Below are 14,837 nucleotides of genomic sequence, written 5' to 3' on the forward strand. Positions count from 1 at the left end.
ACGTGTGTTCTTAGCCGCACCATCTCCAGCTTGCTGAGGGGGGATCAGAACTTTCTTAGGGCTGGACCCAGCACCGTGATCTCCTTCTGAACTTCACTCCTCTCCTCCACCCCAACAACCCCCTTTACAGAGTCTCTTTTCCAACATCCTAGCCAAGTCTCATAAAGGCTGAGGGGAGCTAATTCACACTGAAATGTTACTTTATGACCAGGGAGCCAATATTGGAAAACTAGTAGTTTGGTGGGGGTGAGGGGTGGGGTTGTTGTGCGGTTTGAGCAAACATCCAGTTTACACCTTCTTGGTCAAACAGCACTTCTCTTTCCTAAACATTTTCTTCTGACTAAGGCACCTTGCTGAGAGCTGGAAAGACAATGATGAAATAAGGTTTTGACACCAATATCCAAACAAACTCTGGGAATTCAGAGGCAAACCTAATTCATCTTAAGAGAACAAGGAGAACTTCCTAAGGGAGAGAAAGTGTTGCCTGAGGTGGCTCTGGAAGGAAGAGCATGGATTGGTTAGCCAGAAAGAAAGAGGGAGAAAGATATCATAAGTTAAGGAAACCATGAGCAACTACACTGTGGTATGAGGAAGCAGCATGTACCTACCAGAGTGTGAAGTTAGGAGAAGAAACACTGAAGCTGGGGTAGGTAGATGAGGACAGGAAAGAAAGAAGGAGCCAGTTCCAAAAATCTTTGCAAGCCAAGAATGAGATCACCCCTCAGCTAACAACCTTTCAGTGGCTTCCTCTGCACTCAAATTAAGATCCAAATTTCCAGGAATAATGCATCCCCTGGACTCTAAAAAAAGAATCAACTAATTTCTTTTGTTTCTTTATCAGGTTGTTTAGAGGTTCTTTAGAGAAGCGAATCTTTTTTTTTTTTTTTTTTTGAGAAATGCAATTTTTTTTCAAACTGTGAGGGGAAAGCTGTATTTTTTCATTTTTTAAACCATAGGGAAATGAAATGTAAGTATTATTGTTATTATTATTATTTCAAGCATATTAAAATATCAAAAGACAGTATAATGAACATCTTCATACCCTTCACTTGTATTAAAAATTAAAGCATTTCAGATACTGTTGATGTCACCCTCCCTAATCTCATCCCCTTCTCTGCATCCCAGAGGAAATCACTGCCCTGAAGTTTATATGCGTCATTCCTTTTCTCAGTTTTACATTTTTACCACATATGTCTCTGTCAAAGTAAGTACTGTTTTCACACGTTTTAAAGCTTTAACAAGTTGCTCTGATTCTTCTACAACTTGCTTCTTTCAGTCAACATCGTTTTTGAGCTATATCTATGTTGCTATATATAACTCAACTTCATTTGCTTTAAGCTGTATAGTATTACATTGTATGAATACAGAAATACACCATCATTTATTTTCTCTATTCTTCTCATGATGGACATTTAGGTTATTTCTGCTGCTGCTGCTGCTAAGTCACTTCAGTCGTGTCCGACTCTGTGTGACCCCATAGACGGCAGCCCATCAGGCTCCACCGTCCCTGGGATTCTCCAGGCAAGAGCACTAGAGCGGGTTGCCATTTCCTTCTCCAATGCATGAAATCGAAAAGCGAAAGTGAAGTCACTCAGTCACATCTGACTCTTAGCGACCCCGTGGACTGCATTGCTAGTGATCTGCTATTACAGGTAAGACCACCGTGGCCATTTTGGTACATGTCTCTCTATGGACATGTACAGGATTTTCTCTGGGGGATGTCAGTACTCTCGTCATAGGATATACACATCTTCAACTTAACTAGCTTTTGGCAAAATTCCTTCCAAAGGTATCCAACTAATTCAAACTCCTACCTCCAGTGTATGAGAATTCCTGGGAGTCCACATTCTTGCTAATACTTGATTTTTAAATTTGTACCAAGTTTACCTGATAAGTGTGAAATAGTATCTAATGGCAGTTTCAATTTGCATTTCTTTGATGCTCCACTAACGAGGTGGAGCATCTTTTCATTTTCATTGGCTATTTTGTAAATTACGGATTCAGCATCCATTGTCCATTTTTCTTTTGGATCCTTTGTCTTTTCCTTAGTAATTTATAAGTGTTCTGTATATTTCATGGATAAAACTCTTTTGTGTTTCTTACATTAGGGGTCCCAGGGTTATCAGATGCTATGCCCCCTTTGACTGTGTTTGATTGACTAAGCTATCTGACAACTCTGTGGGGAATAAAACTTCACTTGTAGGAAACTCATCATAATGCAAATGTTTCCTAGTCAGGTCAGTGCAAATAATTCTTGCTCATAGTGACCCAAATGGGTTTTGTCTGAAAGAGAATGTAAGTCTCTGTAAGTCAAGTTCGCATTTAATCTCTTATTACTCCCCTCATAAATTAATGTTAAAAGAAAATATTTCACATTCATTTGTGTTATATTTGTATGAGAGTTGTGATTTTATATACTCAAAATGATATTTTTAAAATTTTTATTTAAAAGCTTTGGTATACATATGTATAAATACTAAGTGTAATATATATATTTTAGAAAACTTATGAATTCTTACCTAACTTAAAAATATATGGCATTTTGACTCCACTTGTTTGACTTAGTATGAATAGAATGCTAGATTTCTAATTTTAAAAAATACATATGCAACAAGCCACAGAGTTTTACTGTATAGCACAGGGAACTATAGTCAATATCTTGTAATAACCTAAATTGGAAAATAATCTGAAAAATTCTATATGTGTATATGTATAACTGAATCACCTTGCTGTGTGCCTTGCTGTGAAACACTGTAAGTCAACTATACTTCAATAAAATATATGTATTAAGAAAAAAATTATATTTTAGCAAGGGAACAATTTTCAAAGAAAAAAATAATAATCGAGGAAAGCTGACCCTTCCAAACAGAGCCAGACACTACAGCTGAGTCAGGAGGTTGGGGGCCTAAGGCCATCCTGCAATAAGTGGCTGACTGAGGCCGTGAAAGCTCAGTCCAAATGGCAGTAGCTGGAGAGGAGCCCTGCAGGGCCACAGGAGGCTGCACAGCTGATGTGTGGGCCAACACCACCATTTTCCTATTTGGTGATGTGGGCAATGTGTTCGACCTCTGCACCCCAGCCTCCTCATCAGCTGGAATAAAAGCATTCTCCTCAAGGACTACCACGAGAATTAAATGAAGCAATGTATGTGAACCATGCGTGATATAAGAAAGTAATCGTTAATAACAGCATGATTGTACTGTTATATAATAAATCCAACTGACATTTATTGGGTGTTTGTTTTCAGACCAGATAAAAAGCAACAAGTGGGAAGACTGAGGATTCGACACTCTGAAGCCCCAGGTCTTAAGCAGGAAGCTAACTAGTAACTACGTTATTGTCCTAGTAGAGCTGACTAGGCATTCAGAGACAGACTGGGGAGGAGACTCTGCTCCCAGCTAGCCATGGGGCTGTGTGCGATTCACACCGCTTCTCTGAGCTGCAGCCATGCATTCCCGCATTCCTTGGATAAACTCACTTCCTCTACCAAGTCCTGTACTAAAGTGATGGTGCTGGTGAATTGGGGAGGTATAGGGACTCCAGTTCCTGAGCTTTTAAGATGGAGGTGAAATCTTGACTCATTTAACTCCTCATTAGTATCCCCGGGCTGCCATAATGAAGTATCACAAACTAGGCAGCTTAAAACAACAGAAATGTATGGTCTCACAGTTTCAGAGGTCAGACGTCCAAAAATCAAGGTGAAGCCTGTAAGGGAGAATCCTCCCTCGCCTCTTCTGAGTTTCTGACGGTGGCTGTCCATCCTTGGCTCCAGTCTCTGTTGTCACACGACATTTTCACCACGTGGTCATCTTCTAAGGACGCCAGTCATGTTATATTAAGGGTGCACTCTACTACGGTATTATCTCATCTTAACTAATTCCATATGCAACCACCCTATCTCCAAATAAGAAGAAGTAGAAGGTACATGAGATCTCACGTATCCTTTGGGGAAAGCACATTCCACCCATGACAGTACCCCAGATGGGTGCCCTGAGTAGGAGAGACCTTCGGGGCCTGAGACTGACCCAGCATGATCTTCCATGCAGTGCTGGAGCTTTGGCCTTCCAGCTCCAGAGAAAACAGAAACCCAAATCCTTTTGGAATTTGGGATGGAAATTTGGAAAGTGCAGTCACACTTCTCAGGGCAGAGCTTCCTTTGATGTAGCCTTTAGTTCGCAATAGGATGGCTTCGGTAAAATGAAGGGGAAGAGACCCACCCTTTCATCCTGAAAGATTAGGGAAGTAAAGTGTCAAAAGTGTTATACTAGATTAGTGCTCCCTTTTCAGAGAACAGAGCCCGAATCTAGAAAACATGAGAGGCAATAATTTGTCTCTTAAAAAAAAAAAAGGCTCGAGGATGCAGGAAGGGAAGAGAGCCAGCATTTTTACTGAGAGCCTCCTCTGTGCCAGGCCATATGTGAAATGGTTTACAAACACCATCTCTTTCAATCCTCAGGACAATTCATTGATGAATAACCCCATTTGACAGGTAGGGAAACAGGTTGAGAGCCATTAATTAAATTTTTACAAAAGTCCCACAGCTAAAGAGATGTCAGTATTAGGATTTAAATTCAGATTTGTTGCATAATCAAGTTTACAATCGTCCTTCTACATTATCTGTTTATAATTTTACATCAGATAATGTATGTGAAATCTTGAAGCACTGTATCTGGCAGAGAAGGAGGAGGCAATAAGCATTTATATCCATCCTTCCTCCAGAGACTGTTTCTGGAATGAATGAATGACACTCGATGAACATACGGCACCCTCTGATCCTCTGGTTCTCACATGAACTCTCGCTCCTCTGAACTCCCAAGACTTTATTCTTTCCCTCTCAAGTGGAACTTACTCCTCCCCCTGCCATTCCCAGCCCTTGGTTACTACCTCGGAGAAGGAATGAATTTAACTCATCTTTGTACCTCTCAGGTGTCCTGCACTGGCCTGATACGCAACAGATGCTCAATATCAGTCTGCAGAGGGAATGAATAAGTAAAAACTCCTGTCAAGCACACAGCTCAGTATTGGTTAACATGGTAGGTTTAACCTGAGAGCATCCCTAGGAAGTTTAGAGGAAAACCTGAGATGGGGCTCAAAACAGCACTCCTGGCCAGGCATGGTCACTAAGCTATGGTGCAGACTCAGCTCCTCTCGGCCCTCTCTTACACACCCATCAAAAATACAGGGGCTTGCGGAGCTCTGTGACCACCAAGAGGGGTGGGATGGGGTTGGGGAGGGAGGTCCAAGAGGGAGAGGATATATGCATACTTAAGGTTGAGTCACGTTATTGTATGGCAGAAACCAACACAATCATGTAAAGCAATTATCCTCCAATTAAAAATAAATTAAGGACTTCCCTAGTGGTACAGTGGATAAGAATCTGCCTGCCAATGCAGGAGACATTGGTTCCATCCCCAGTTCAGGAAGACTCCACATGCCGTGGAACACCTGAGCCACTGTGCCACAACTACTGAGTCCACACTAGAGGCCATGAGCTGCAACTACGGAAATCCATACACCTAAATAGAGCCTGTTCTCCACCGCAAGAGAAGCCACTGCAAGGAGAAGTCCACAAACCTCAACAAAGAGTAGCCAGTGCATGCAGCAACTAGAGGAAGCTCGAGCGCAGCAATGAACACCCGGCACAACCAAAAATAAATAATTAAAAACAATAACAAGGGGCTTCCCAGGTGGCATTAGTGGTGAAGACCCACCTGCCAATGCAGAAGACCTAAGAGATACAGGTTTGATCTCTGGGTTGGGAAGATCCCCTGGAGGAGGGCATGGCAACCCACACTCCAATAGTCTTGCCTAGAGAATCCCATGGACAGAGGAGCCTGGTATGCTAGCTGTCCATAAACTTTTAAAAATACAGAGGCTTGGACTAATGACCTCTGAGTTCCTCCAGTCTCTTATCTAAGGCCCAGTGTTTCCAAGGTCAGAAATGGTTAGTGACTGCACAGCATCCAGATGCCAGCAGGGCCGAGGCTGTCCAGTGATGGACACGTCATCCAGATGCCAGCAGGGCCGAGGCTGTCCAGTGATGGACAACCCTTTCTCAGGTCCCAGTTTTCCTGATCCACAAAAATCAGTATTTGGGCACCTTGCCAATTTCCTCTTGCTATTTCCCAACAGAGCACTTTCCAAAGACAGCTGGAATGAAGGACCGTGTTCTCTCAGCAGGAGGTTTCTCCTAGAGCCAAAAAGAATGGCAGAACCTGGACCATGTTTCCAGGAGACAAACAGAACAGCCACTCCCCGTCTCTACTGTGAAGGAGCTGTGATGATGCTCAGTAACACTCTCCATGCGCAATCACTCCTGCCCTAGGGAAGCCTTTGTGGCCATTCCTGCATGTGCTTCTCATGCGACGCAGATCTGTGCCATGATTTTTACTCCCCATTTCACAGAGCGGGAAACTGGAGCTCCAAAGAGATTCAGGATCATCAACCAGGGTCACCTACCTGTATCCACATCCCAAGGTCTACTTTCCGTTTTTATTTTTACTTTAAAAAATAGGAAATGTGTACAGAATGAATAAGTGTTTCTCCCACTCCTGGTCTCCCAGCATCTCATTCTCTGGGAGGGTATCACTGTTATTAGCCTTTTAATAACAGCCTCTATTAGAAGCCTCTAGCCTTCTATTCAGCCTCACTGAAGACCTACAGTGAGGTCTTCTCACTGTGAGAGGCAAGTGGGTTATCCTTATCTATCTGTAGCATGCGGTAGGCAGTATTCTGCCTTTTCTTTTCCCATTTACCAATATTGCCAGGTGGTCCTTCCTTCCATATCAGGATATAAATATCTGTCTAGCTCCTCATGACGGCTGGATAACAGCTCATCATCTGAAAGTCCCATAATTTTGAAAGACATATACAGACCCCAAGCTCTCAAGCAATGATGATAGCAGGGAGGAGTTGAGAAGCCGCATCCCACATCTGCATCCCCAGGGTCACTGAGCATTTCAGATCAACTGACCCTTTATGAGATCCCTGCACAAAGGTTTGCTGTCTCCTTGAAGACTAACTGAAACAATGCATGAAATCCATTCTGTGTTTGACACACACTAAGTGCCCAGTTCTACTAAAGCCAACAAGTTTCTGACTCTATGGGCCAAAATGTTGGGATGGTAGACAGGACCAGAATTCAGGGAAGGAAATTGCCCTCTCCCCAGAGATCAATGGAGTTATGGACAGACAGCATTCAAAACCCAGCTCCACCACCCACTGTGCATAGCAGAGATGGCTAGACATGGATTAGTGGAACACCTCTACTCTCAGAGTTCAGGGTGGGCAAATGGTCACCCAGCCTTTCCCAGGCTTCTTTGCAGCCTGGTGTGGCTATATTCTCACCAAGACATTATAAAGGGAAATTGCTTGCCCTCCATTGCCTCTTTTCCCCTCTCCCATGGACTGGAACTCATGTGTGTGGCAGAACAACTTCAACCAAGTCGACGAGGCAATACTCTAATGACAAAATGAGAAGGAACTCAGGTAGCTGCATCACTCAGCGGGCAGAGCTGTGTGTGGCCTGCTCCATGCATGTGCTTTCTGGAGTAAACTGTTACATGAGAGAGCTGCCCTCTTGGATCTGGCTTTAGTGATGGTATTTTAAGGTCTCTGTTAGAGCATCTTCACTCTTAGCCCAATTAATACATGGTGTGACCTTGAAAAAATCCTTTGACATCCTTAAGCCTCAGATTCTAAATCTTCAAATCCCTCATAAAGATTAAAGAGAAAGCAAACAACACCCAACACAGTTAGGGCTCAATAAAAGATTCTCTGGGGCTCAGTTTCCCCATCTGTAAAATGGGTATATTAAGCAAACCTTTGTGAAACCCAAATGACATAGCTGTAAAGCTGATACCCAAGCTATGAAGCCCTGCACAAAAATTAGCATTGCTTTAGGATGCTCTGGAACCCTTGCTTGTGTTGCATAAATGCTTCACTAATGTCCATGTGGACAGTGAGCCAAACACATATGCTCCCCTGGGGACAAAGGGAGGTCAGCTGGTGTCTCTGGATTATGTTCCCAGCATATACAATCCCAGAAGTTCACATGCCTGAGCACTGTACCATCTGAGCTTCCTCCAAGCCAGTGCCAAAGGGTGGATGTCAACAGCTTCACAGCCCTCTGCAAACCACTGCTGGCAACAGCAACACTACATAGGAGGGCATTTCAGAGTTTACAGAGCAGTTCCACAGCCACAAATTCTCTGGACCATCTTGGAACCCAGCAAGGTAGGCAGGATGATTTGCATTTGAGGTAACAGTGCTGAGACGGGACAGGCCACAAGGAGTTAGAGTTCCCGGGCAGGGTCCATACTATACCACCTGCATCTCGAGCCTGTATCTGAGTCTAAAGTTCTTTCCATTCCCCTGTTAAATATCTCCTGTAACAGAGGAAAATATGCTCATTTGGGACCCAAGTTACAAAGCATAGCACTGAAACCTATTTATTCATCCAATAAACAGAGGATTTCTCCCTGCCTGGCCCTGCACCGAGCTCTGCAGAGACCAGTGGGCCAGGTACAGAGCCTGCTTTCCAGGGACTCAGGACCACATAGCGAGTGTCTGGATGACAGGACCACATAGTGAGGCTCTAACATGCCAGGTGCTTCACCTAAGCAGTCTCTGATTCTTACAGCAAAGCTGCAAAGTATATGTATGTTTTCCCCCAAAATTTATGATAAGCAATCGAGGCTCAGGGACAGTGTGTGATTTGTTTGAAGCCACTTAGCCTGTAAGTGGTAAAAGTAGAATTCGTTTCTAAGTCTGTTCGATGCCATAGGCTCTTTCGTGAAAAATGCAAAAAAGCTCCTCAAAATGTCTTCAAGAGAGCATGCCCAGGATGGAATTAGAAGAGCCACAGCACTCACTGGGTGCTGACACATGACACCAAATGACCAACTGATTTATTCCTCATTTTGATTTCTCGGTTGATAACTTCATCCAGTCACAGAATGTCAGGGGAAAAAAGGACAATCTAGTCAAACCTTCTCATTGTACAAATGGGGGTGGGGGTAGGAGCAGAAAACATCGTGTCCAAGATCACACAGCACACTTAACATCCGAGCTGGAAGTCAAGCGTGTGTATCTCTAAATTTAAAGTCCAGATATTTCCACGTCACCATGTTCTGGATGCTCACCCTGGGACTTGGCACTTACTTTCACATTCTCTTTTGTCTCAAGAGTATCTCCTGCTTAAGGCAGGAACCCCTTGTAGTTCATCTTAGTGTCTCCAGTGCTTGACATGCAGAAAAATGCCTTTAATGAATGTGTGGTGGCTGAATGGGATGAAACAACAATAATCATCCCCATTATATAGATGAAGAAACTGAGGTTCAAGGAGATTAGAGTATCTGTCCAAGGTAACAAAGCTCACAAGCCACTGCTGGCTGGAGGACCTATGTAAGGCACCAGCCCCACTGAAACCTGGACAACAGGGACAGCTTTCAGTCCCAAATAAGGACCCCTGCCCGCTTCCTCTTAGTGTTGGAAAGAGCCCCGGGGGTGGGGTCCTGTAGGAGGACCAGGCATGTGACTCAGCAGGAAGTCATGACAAGTGTGCAGGGTGGAGGAAGACCCATCTCAGCAAACCCCCCTCCTCCATCTTGCAGGGGGCCTCAGGCTTAGCTGGCCAAATGAGTCACACATGTTTAGAAGCCAGTGAAGAACCTTGCTGGGGGCCAGGAGGGAGATCCGTTCTGGGGGTTCTGCCAGGCCTTGAGGAGGGGCTGCTAGCACGAGGTCAGGACAGACAGATGTGTCCACGGCCCTGCCAGAGGCCAGGCTGGCCCCCGCGTTTCAACCCCACCCCCACCCCCACCCCCAACCCACCAACCAGAGCCGTAACTCTATTCCAAGCTCAGAGTGTTCCGGTTCCCAGATTAGACCATGGAAAAGTGATCCCACGTGGACTTTTTAGCTTGGTCGTTTTACACAACCCCCGCCCCCCATTTCCAGCCCAGAATCTCAGGGCGGCTGTTTCATGTCAACACGAGGATGTTGCTCTTTATTTTCTTCTCTCTTGAACACACAAAAATAACTCTGCCAGACCCTAATATCCATGTGAGCTCTCAAGAAGCTGGGCTTAAACATGTTTTGCACGTCAGGAACAAAACAATCCCACATGTGGCTGCTGAAACGAGGTGTCCTCTACGTGGCAAGTGGCTGCCTCCGTCAACCTCGGGGATGATACTGGAAGGAAGAAATAGGCAAACACCCCACCCCCCACTGCCAACTCTCTACCTAGGTCTTCTCTTTAATTGGTAATCTTAATTTTGCAGGTGAAAAACCTAATGTTCAGAGAAATGTTAATAGTTCAAAGTTATTCACTCACGCGACACACACTGCTCATTTCCACCAGTATGCTCAATCTGGGTTTTTGTAGAGAAAAACTTTTTTCTGCTCTGTAAGAGGATTCCCTCATGGATTCCTTCATGAGTTCCATGCAAAAAGTTTCCCAAAGTACAGAAAGTAAAGACTAACTCTATGAGAGTTTAAGAGGCATTTGGGAAAAGTGAGTTCCATGCGTGAATTAGCCTGGAACCCACTGATTAAATAGCAGATACCTAGGAAATCACTGATTAAAGAAATGAGTCAGTGCAGTATTTTCTTAAATACAGGATTTTTCAAAGCTTTTAGTTGGATAAAGTGCATTTGACTCTCCCAGTAGAGTATGTGTATAGAGTATGCAGTATTTTCCCAAAGTTATGAGCTAGATTTTTAAGAAAAGCTCTTTTGGAAACACTTCCCCAATATATTTGGTGGAATCATATGAAACTGCCAACATTTGACTGTTCTTTAATCTACAGAACAGCATCTCCATGTTTCAGGGGTCACATGTTTTGTGCCTCCTTTATGATATCTCATAATGTGCTGTGGCTAAAGGGCATTTGACACGTAATCTTTTATGTGCTTGCTGTTAGAGCTGGAAATAGTCCTACCCGAAATTCTCACTTATCCTTGTATAATATGGACTTATCACAGGAAGCAGTTGCGCAACCGGAGAACATGCTGTGCAGCCCCGCTACATCCAGGCAGGTATGGGGCGCTGCTGTTCACTAGGAAATGTGAACACGTGTGGCAATGCACTGCCAAGCCGAGTCAGGTGAGCGTTAGATGTGTCTGCCCCACCTTCTCTTTTGTCCATTGTCTGACTGAATACAGTGGATTCAATGGTCCCAGAGGCTGACAGATCCACAGGGCAGAAAGGCAATCAACCCTGATTCACTACCTGATGGAAAGCCACCCACCAATGAGGCATACTCACCTTGAACTATTAGATGAGGGAGAAAGAGGTCGATTTGGGGGCAGGGGGTGGTGGTGTTGTCATCATCCCTGGAGAAAGTGTTATCCTAACTAATTCAGTAAAACCAGGAGCTGGCAGGGAGAATGGCCATCTGGGACCCCGAAGGTGGTGACAGGACAGAAAAAAAGAAGACCAGTCTCAGCCAGCCCGCATAACAGAGGGATCACTGGTCAGGATGGAATCTCTCTTAGTCAATGCAAGCTGCTCTAACAAAATGTCATAGACTGTGTCGCCTATAAACAATAGGAATCTATTGCACACAGTTCTGGATGTTGGGCGGTCTAAGATCAAGGTGCTGGCATCAAGATCCAACATCAAGATTGGATGTCTGGTGAGAGCCCCCTTCTTGGCTCATAGATGGCTTTTCACTGAGTCCTCGCATGGTGGAAAGGATGAGGGATCACTCCAGGGTCTCTTTTAATCCCATGCATGAAATCTGTGCCATTATGACCTAATTACTTCTCAAAAGTCCCAACTCCAAACACCAATACATTAGCGATTAGGTTTCAATATATGAATTTGAGGGCACATACACAAGCATTCAGTCCAAAAGAGAGCCAATACAATTTGTAGGAGGCATAATGTGAAGGAGGAACTGTGCTGATGATAAGACCATTGTGCAAAATGCTAACATTTGGTCTGGATGCTGCCATGCCTTCCTTCCACTCACTCTCACCACACCTAATCAGTCCTCACCAAGCCCTATGGATTCTACGTTCTCTGCGCCACAACCCGATCCCCTTCTTATCGCCTCTCCCCTAGATACACTGTCTGCGTCAGATCTCCCCCACGCCAGGATCACACCAGCGCCTCCAAAGCCACACACAGAAATATTTCAGAGAGTTTTCCTTAACATTGAAAATCTAACCATCTCTCCCCCCGTGTTAACCCTTAAGTGCTCCAAGTCTGCCCCAGATAAGGTTCAAACTGCACAGATGCAGAACTGGACAAGTGAGTCCCCATCTTCTGGGCCTAGCTCATTGAGTGGCAGAAAAAGACAATGAACGTTGGAGACAGGCTACTCTTGGTCTCCTCCTCGATGTCCCCACCTCCTACCTGCATAGCTGTGCACATGGACTCACACTTTTGACCTTCCATTTCTTCACTGAGAAGGTAGAACACTGCCACGATGTCTTGCACATAGAATGTACTCCATGTTAATTGTCTTTCTTCCTTTCACATAAATAGAGCCAAGGGCGCTAGACATGAAGGTAGGAACCCTGACTCTTCTCCTGGGCTGACCCCAGCGGGAAGCAGGGGCTCCGTGCCTGCGTGCCCACCAGATGGATCAGTACTAGAGTCTTGACTCCCAGCCAGGTATCCTTTGACTCTCACTGCAGTAACTGTGTTCGATTACTGGCACGAGAAGGCTGCTGTTTCTGCAGAGTCTGCTGTGCTTTGCTGTCTCTGCCATGTAAAGTGACCACCAAGCTTCTAAAGGGGCAGGAGGAACTCTGCCCCACTCCACCAAATCTCCCCAGAAGAAACAACTTTGCCCATCAGAGAAGCAGACAGCGGGTAGCAAGAGGGCACATTAGCCCTGGGCCCAGAAGCAAACTGGCCTCTAAACCAGGCAGGCAAAATCTTAGAGTCCTTTCTGCTCATCTTTGAAAATAAGATGGAAGGGAAAACACTTACCTTCTCAAAGCAAACATCTGTTTGCTTTGCAGTTTCTGGGGATGAGTCTGTCAAGAGAGCTCACCCTCCCTGAAGGCTCCCAGGAGAGGTCATCAATGTGTGGGCCATTTTTGTATGAAAAAAGGGCCAAGTTCCCAGAGATGTCTCCCAGCCAGCCCACCCTCAAGGATGATGTCAAGATCCTCTTTACACACCTGTTTGTTTTTTTTTTTTGTTGGTCCTGAAACAAATCCTGTCCCTAAGGCAGTCCATCCCATTGCTGATCTCATTTTATGAAATGAGTATCATTCCATTCACTTTAATGAGTATGGCCCCTTTGTTCTACCTACACTCTTCAGCTAAGATAAACTTTAGGACAAATGTACTCAAACTCATACAAAACCTCACAGGAAAAGTAGTTGTTCTATACAGCAAAAAGCATCCTGATACTTTTTGCACATCCTGTGCAACCATAGAATCATAATATCACAAAGTTCAAAGTAACTATATTTAGTTCTTAAACTTCCACCATGAGATTCAACTCCCCACTATTGGTCTTAGAATTGAACAAATGAAATGTTCAGCTATTCAAATGGAATAGCCCCTGGAGACCACATTAAAAGATAAATATTCACTACCAGTTTATCATGTGTGATGGAGACTGTTGCTTGAATACCCAATAGACATTTCCTTCCCACCTTTTTCATGCTGACATATGCACACACACACATAGAGGTTTGTATTTCCCTAGTCTTGCAACTAGTAGCAGCCATGTGACAGGTCAGCTCTACATGACCTACATGTACATGGGGATCTACATGGAGAAACCTATTAAAGGGCTTCAGGAAGATGTCCTCACCTGATAGAGAGATGCTACTGTGGCATCTCTCGGTATCCTCCGGCTTCCTACATTTGAAAACAGTCATGTGAGGACTGAGGCCTAGGTAGCTCTATTTTTAAAAGATTGTTTTTATGTGGACTATTTTTAAAGTCTTCATTGAATTTGTTACAATATTGCTTCTATTTTATGTTTTGGCTTTTTGGCCGTGAGGCAGGTGGGATCCTAGCTCTATGACCAGGGATTGAACCTGAACCCTCTGGACTGGAAGGTGAAGTCTGAACCACTGGACCACCAGGGAAGTCCTGAGGTAGCTCTATTTAAATCACAAGGCAGTGAGCCAGAAGACAGGGACTGTGTCATGAGGAAAGAACAGAAGGGTGGGAAGAGGCTGGGGTTGTGTTGGGGTACTGGTTTGTTTCTGGTTTTGGCTTTTTGGCCCTGAACCAGACTGGAACTGCCTATCTCTTTTTTTATTGAAGTATAGTTGATTTACAAAGTTTTAGGTGTATAACAAAGCAGTTCAGTTATGTGTGTGTGTGTGTGTGTGCACGCGTGCGCACACACACACGCACATTCTTTTCCAGATTCTTTTCCATTATAGGTTATTTAAAAATATTGAATATAGTTCCCTGTGCTATACAGTAGGTCCTTGTTGTTTACCTATTTTATATATGCAGTGTGTATCTATTAATCCCAAATTCCCAATTTATCCCTTATCCCCCTTTCCCCTTCATCAACAATATAAGTTTGTTTTCTATGTCTGTGAATCTATTTCTGTTTTGTAAATAAGTTCATTTGCATCATTTTTTTAGATTCCACATATAAGTGATATCATATGATATTTGTCTTGTCTGACTTACTTCACTTATGGTAATAATCTCTAGGTCCATCCATGTTACTGAGAATGGGGAACTGCCTACTAGTAAGCCATTGTTAGTCAGATGTTCAATTACCTGCACTTAAAATATCTTAGCTGAGGCCCCATGCATTATTGATCCATAGTATACAGATGTCTTTGGGCATGAAGGAAACCCATGGGGAATAGATGATTCAAGAGTTAAAAGTATAAAA

The sequence above is a fragment of the Budorcas taxicolor genome, chromosome 3 (genome assembly GCF_023091745.1).
Source record: "Budorcas taxicolor isolate Tak-1 chromosome 3, Takin1.1, whole genome shotgun sequence".
NCBI classification, from domain to species: domain Eukaryota; kingdom Metazoa; phylum Chordata; class Mammalia; order Artiodactyla; family Bovidae; genus Budorcas; species Budorcas taxicolor.